We start from the raw sequence: 7,109 nt of genomic DNA, 5'->3' as shown, positions 1-7,109 counted from the left end.
GGGCCCAAAAAGGCCCGGTTTACATTTCAGCCTGCTGAAGGCCCGTCGACGACTAGTGAAAATTGAGGCCCAATATGCATTTCGGCCTGCTAAAGGCCCATGGTTTCATCTGGGCCGTAATAGGCCAGTACAATATTCAGCCTGTTAATGGCCCAACGCTACCTGGGCCAAACTAAGCGTTGGGTCCACAAAAGGCCCAACTAAAATATAGGCCGGTGTAAGTTGTGGGCCACGCGCAAAGTGTGAAGGCCGCAATCATTCGGGCCCAAGAATGATGCAGGCCGGCCCAATTGTGGCCCACTAAACACCAGGCCCGTTAGAGGCGAATGTTTCGGCCCGGTCGACTACATCTGATTTTTTTTCAGATAGCGAATGATGGCAGTAACTAGTAGGAATTAAGAACAAACCTACTCTATACAATAAACAAATTACGACATAGTAACTAAGAATAAACCTACACTATACAATAAAGGATTTATGGTATATAACATCCACTGGGCATTGAAGTTCGCCACCAGTGATCATAAAGCACAACGAAGAAGCAGATTACAAAAACTGGGCACCATTGCAGCGTAACAAAATAATACTAAACCGAGACCACTTCCAAGACAGTTCAAGAAAGGTTAGCCTTGCGCGGGAACTGCTGCGCAAGCTGCTGAGCAAGGCTGTGAGATCGGCCTAGAATGTCGGTCATAGCTTCTAGGTGTAGATGTTTAGCGATGAGGTTCTCATTGGTGTTCTCCGCAATCTTTATTAGAGATAGGACTTCAAGTCGAAGTTGAGTTACAGAATTCCTTTCTGCTAGAACTTGGGACTGAAGAAGTCGAACTGATTCAGACAACGAATTTTGTGAGCTTGTCTGACTGCTAGTCTCAAGTAACTTGAACATTGCATCAAGACAAGACTTTGGGGTTGTCTTGCTATCTTCAAGATGTTTTGCCTTCTTTGCTGCAATATATGTTGGGTTTGTCGCACAGCCTTCAGCAGACTTGTGCATGCCATCAGGCATATCACCCTAAAACAAAGCAGAGAGATGACAGGTTTTGCACGTGTATAATCAAAGATGATAACTGTGCTGTCAATTCCATCCAATTTCAAATTAGAAAATAAAGAGTAAGTTCAAAATATCAATAGCATAATTTGGCATTGTTCATAATGCGGGGAGCTTCACCACACTACTTGATTACCATGTCAACATAACAAGCATAGATGAAGGGCAAAGAAAACCATTGTATCTATTTTGGTTAATGTGCATGGCATGTTGTTCATATCATCAGCCACATCAGTAAGATAAAACATGAGATGACAAGGTGCAAACGTGGGCTGCTTCACCACACACTGGATTATAGATCCACAAAAACAAGCATACATATAGGGAGTATTGAGTAATTTGCATGGTATGAATAAGGAATTTGGTTTTACAAGTAAAACTTAGAACTTACGGTTCTTGCGAACATGCATTTTGGTAGAAACAGCAAACTAAACAGCAGTAAACGATAGGGAGTATGAGCAAATTAAACAGCAGTTGAGGATAAAGGCTTTAGAAGGACTGACTTACATTAATAGTTAACACCGGCTTTATAATGCCCGTCTCCATGTCAAGGGAAGGATAACTCAAGAATTTCAGCACAGAATCTTCTTCATAAGCATTGCATGTACTCTACATTTTGTAGAGAGTAATTATAGATATGATAATACTGGAAGGGATAGAGGATAATGAAGATAAGATGCAGATTGATGCTACATAATCAACTACCAATCCCTGGAAGTACAAGCATTACAGGACAAAATGTACTGATAAGAGCAATGGGCTACACTTCTGCACTGGCATTGTGTGTGTATTCTACTTTTTGGTAAGATTAAATATAGACCTGATCTTTTTTAGTAAATGGTGGGCGAGGGAGATAAGATGCAGAATGCTACACAATGAACCAATCCCTCTTCCCATAATACAAGAGTGTTTTGAACACTGGTGTACTGTACAAAACGTTCTTATATTATGGGACGGAGGGAGTAGCTGTTAATGTAAGTACAGTCATAGATGACGTTTAGTACTTACAAGAGGACTGCAGAGCTAAACCTCTTCAAAAGCATTGGGTTGATTCCAAATTTATGTAAGAGTCCATACGGATCTTATAATGTCCACCAAATGGACGATAACGAGGCTAACATGTGCAGTGATGCTACATAATCAAACAGCTATGAAAGTAAGTATGGTTATACAGGGCAAGAGGTACTCACAAGAGCAATGCAGTGTGCAGTATAGTTGCGAGATTCTGTGGTCCCTTGAGAATGAATGTTCTCCTGCTAACAGTTTTCATACAAGTGAGACGTTAAGGCAAATGCAGAAATGTAGTTCAAATTGTGATGTGATATCATAGATAGTACCTTACGCTGCAGCCGAGACCAATGTGTAATAAGATTATTCCATACACCGTCGTATAAATGTAGCACCGGAGATTTTACAGAAATGTCGTTTAGAGGCTTGCCATCGAAGTGCACTTGTCTCAAGTAGGAACGATACTTCATCAACGAGTGCTTGAAAAGCGCAACCAACCCTTGCTCGTCTTCACAATCCAGTTTGGTCGTCGCCTATTTAAAAGAATGAAATCTTGTGTCTTCTGTCAGCACAAACATATGCAGTAATGACCATGAATAACATTAGTGCATTACTTATGCGTAAGTTGCGGAGGAAGACTGGAAATTGTTCTGTGTCTGCGGTATAATCTTTCCATGAAGGAAAGATGCGCACAAAGTTCCTGACAACAATATAAGCTTTGTCTTCGAAACTGGGAAGAAATGGAATAGGGGTCCTATTTGCTGCAATTGGGGCTCTGTCTGGTGCGAAAAGGGATTTGGCAACTGGATTTGGTGTACTCTTTGCTGGAATGGGGGTTTTGCATCGTAGAGCTGGTGCTATGTCAACTGGCATAATCATAATGTTTGCTGTAGTTGGGGTCTGCTGAGTTGGGGCATCAGAAATGACCAGTGTAGTAGGGCTAGAGTCTGCTAGAGTTGGGTTGTTTTGTGGGTCAGGTGATATTGCAACTACACCTAATGGGCTATTTGATTTATCAGCTGCCACTACCTTTTCCAAATACTTTGCTTGCACTCCTCCACGATCAGCAATCGCCCTCTTCCTTTTGAACGTCTGATACACAAGAACAACATTTGAATGGATAAATATGGTATGATGACAGATGGAATATGTACTGAAAATGGATAGGCAGGCCGTATTCACATACATGATGTGTAAACTAAGCTAATGGCAGTTCAACAAAGTAGAAGCAATGCAAAGCATCAGTTGCAAGATATGTGCGACAAATATAACATTGGAAAGTTAGAGCAAGCACCTTGATGGGTGAATAAGATAGGGCATCTTCCTCTGACTCCTCCACTAGGGAGCTACATTGACTTAGGTCTCCCTCTAGCTCAGAATCACTGTTAGGATCATATTCTGAGCATGAATCTGTAGGTGGAGAGCGTTTGCATTGCATTGCATCCAGACTTGATTTCAGTCCCTTAATGCCAAGTTTGACAGCCATGGCATTGTTCTGCTTAATTCTTTTCATGCGCACAAGCTCATAATCATTATGATGCTGTTCAGAATCTGAGATTCATGAAAACATAAAAAGTAGTTAGATTATCTATGGAATGCATGGCGGATTCAACTCGAAGAGTGTCTCCCTATAAACCCCTGCATATGCAAAGTTCACCCCCAACCGTGCTGACCAGACCACACACAGAAATACAAACCCCTTATGTCTCTATACCAGGCAGACACACATTTCAAAACTGAAGTAGGAACATTAGAATTATATGAAATTCGTATTTAAACAAATAAACTGAGGAATTATGAGTGGCATAATGTTTAGCTTCAAGGGTGGAGTGTTGGTAGTGCGACACAAAGCAAGTAGGTAGATTGTATTCCCTGTAAAAGATCGAAGCCTATGTAAAAGCTGGAAATGACACTTTCTTTCTATACAATGCAGTGTCCGTTGCCCACACATGATGGAAGAGATCACATAGAGAAATACTATTCACTCATGTCTACGGTTGTAGTATTTAGAAACAGGGTGGTCCACCCTAAAAGAATATTGACAACAAATATGACAAGGCAAGCATAGATGTAGTGAATCAATCATTTACTTGTGAGCTCACTAGGACAAGTATGCATAATTGTAACTGCAGTAAGAGACCGTCCCAAATCTGAATCAAGAAGTTTGTCTAGCACTTATTGATTTCAACTAATCGACGTGAATAATTGGATATTATATCGAATGAGTAAGAAAGACAAGTAAAATTTTCAACAAACCTGGCTTGCAGTAGTAATCTGGGTCAATGTCACTACGACCAATAATCCAAAATGACTAGTGTCTGTTCCTAGGGACGGAATTTTGAAAACCCTGTGAACTTTACAGGTACTAAAGATTACCGAAATACATCTGAACCATTAAGTGTAGGTAGCACTGAGCACACAACAAACCCTAATGACAGTCCTGCCTAATGAGTAATGAATCAATTAGAAAATGGGTGATGAGGAGTGGCTGCTGAGTGTTGAGGACTTATCTCAGGATAAATCGGGTTGGCTTAGTGGGTGCTGGACGCCTGAGCCCTGAACGGACTGGGAAGGTAGGCACGGCGGCGCGCCCGGGCAGCGGTGACGCTGTTGGGCGAGCGGCTCCTGACCTCCTGTTAGTCCGGCGTCTCCTCCTAGAGTCATGCCGTCCGGGGACGGCAAGTCGCCGGCGAGGCAGGCGGCTGGGGGCGAGTAGAGATCGGAAGCGCGCAGCAGAACAGAGGGGAATCGGGGCCTGGGACGACCCAAAATCCGAGGGTGGGCTGGCCCACCATGGGCATCCTGTAGAGATACACACCCGAGCGGCGAACATGCATTTTCGAAACTAATTTAGGAACATTTAGCTGACCAATTAAATGAATCTGTTTTAATAATATCATATTCGTATTTGAACAACTAAGATTGTTTAGCTTGATGGGTCGAGCAGTGCTATTATGACACGATGCACGTATTCTGATCGTATAATGATCATAAAAGGGGGAAACCGGAGAAATGATATTTAGTAGCCATTGTTTGCTTCGAACTAAGAACTAAATTCTAAGAGCTGAAAAGAAAGTACAGTAACCAAGTTAAGATCTATTTTCTGGTTGAGATCAAAAAGTTTAGGAGATATGAAGTACCACCTCTCTTGCGGCGCCGTGTAGGCATCGGGGGATAAGTCCCATTGTGGTGGAAGAGAAGGTCGTGTGAACGGCCCCGACAAAGAGGACGACGGCGCCGATGAAGCAAGAGGACGTGATGCAAGGCTCTTGGTCCGTCGCCGTGGATGAGAAACGTCCATCTCTAGCAGTGGATGACGCGGTCTTGGTAGGCGCTCCGGCATGGTGGAGGACGGTGGCGATGGATATGGTGGATGACGGCAGCGATGGATGTGGTGGAGGACGGCGACGATGGATGGGGTGGCGGACGGAGGCTGGTGCGGGGATGGTGTTCTAGCATGGATGGTGTATGAATGGGAAAATGGAGGGAGAGGTACGGGGAACCATGTTTTTGGGACGCGCCTGTCTGAAACATGGGAAAGTTATGAACTTAGCCCCAGTTTAAAATTTGGACGTCTTGTCGGTTGGGGATATGACGGTAATCTCACATCTCGCCAATATTTGCCCAGAGCGATTTCGGGCGAAGAGAGGGTGGTTGGCGCCCATGGTTGGCGCCCACGGTGTATGAACGGGGCTGACAGGTAGGGCGGTTGTGTCACGTCTGAGTGAAGTTAAAAACCTGCCCCTATTGAAAATATTTGCCTACATTGATTTCGGCCTAGTCGAGTTTGTTTTGCCGCCCACCGTGTATGAATGGGGAAATGGAGGGAGAAACAGAGGTCTTTCGGACGGGCTTGAATCAAATGTGTTTTGCCGCCCATGTTTGGCGCCCACCGTGTCGGAATGGGCTCAGAGGTGGTCGTGTCACGTCTTATTGAAGTTACTATCCTACCCCTATTTAGAGCAATGGAAATCGGGCCGATGGATTGTCCATGTAATGGGTAGACAGTAATTTCCATCTCCCAAACACTTGGCTTCGGGCAGCCGATGTGGGAGTGGACATTTTGCCGCTTCTTTCATATTTTGGGACAATAAGCATCCACGTTTACCCTGGCAACTAAATTCGAATCCATTTTGTATTCCTATACGAATCTTTATAAATCTTTCTATGTGTTTTTATATATCTTCAAAAGGACGACAAAGATGTATTCCACTGTCATCTTTGAATATGGTTTACAAATGCCGATACTCAAATTCAGAAGCTAGAATCCAGTTTAAGGTGAATTCGAATATTTGGAACACTTCATGTCCAACTCAAATGTCACACGCAGCACAATGTGTATTCCCATTTAGATACGTACACAAGCGATGTATCAAGATTCAAATACTGAGTGAATCAACCAAGAATGTACAGAACTAACAGACATATAAACACTTATAGAGTATATGGATCAATAATATCAACTAACATACATAAGCCAGGCCGCTGTACTTTTCTTTGCTACAACAACGTCCCTTTTTTAGCCAAGCTACTACAGCATCTTGGCCCTTTCCGATGCGTGCCACTTATGGTCCATCTATACTACTATTATTGCTGAATGCACATTCAGCCCGATTGGCATATTTGTAGGTCTCGCACAGCAATCAAAATGAAATGTCTCCGAGTCTTATCAATTAATACAGACTTGTGCTCAAATAAAATTACAAACCAAAAAACGAAAAACAAAAAACAATTATTACATGATCTCTAAAACAAATGGTTTGATTGATTACATGAACAAACAACACAAAGGTTATTCAACGATGGAAAGAACATTTCACCTATGATTTACCAAGTGGGAATTTAATTTCCTTTTTTCCTTCAGGACCTTAACAATGTGGTCAGTCTCAGCTTGCTTCGTTTTGAAATCCACCAAATATTTAATGGTTGTCTTGAGTACTCCTACTGATTGTGCTGTTTGCTTCCTCAACATGTCAACTTCATCTCTAAGTGCAGAAGCAGAATCTCTTTCTACCACTAGTTTAGCCTTTAGAGCATCAGCAGTTGGCAA

Source organism: Triticum aestivum, chromosome 3D (genome assembly GCF_018294505.1).
Source record: "Triticum aestivum cultivar Chinese Spring chromosome 3D, IWGSC CS RefSeq v2.1, whole genome shotgun sequence".
NCBI lineage: Eukaryota > Viridiplantae > Streptophyta > Magnoliopsida > Poales > Poaceae > Triticum > Triticum aestivum.
The sequence above is the reverse complement of the archived record's forward strand: the minus strand, read 5'-3'. Positions refer to the sequence as shown.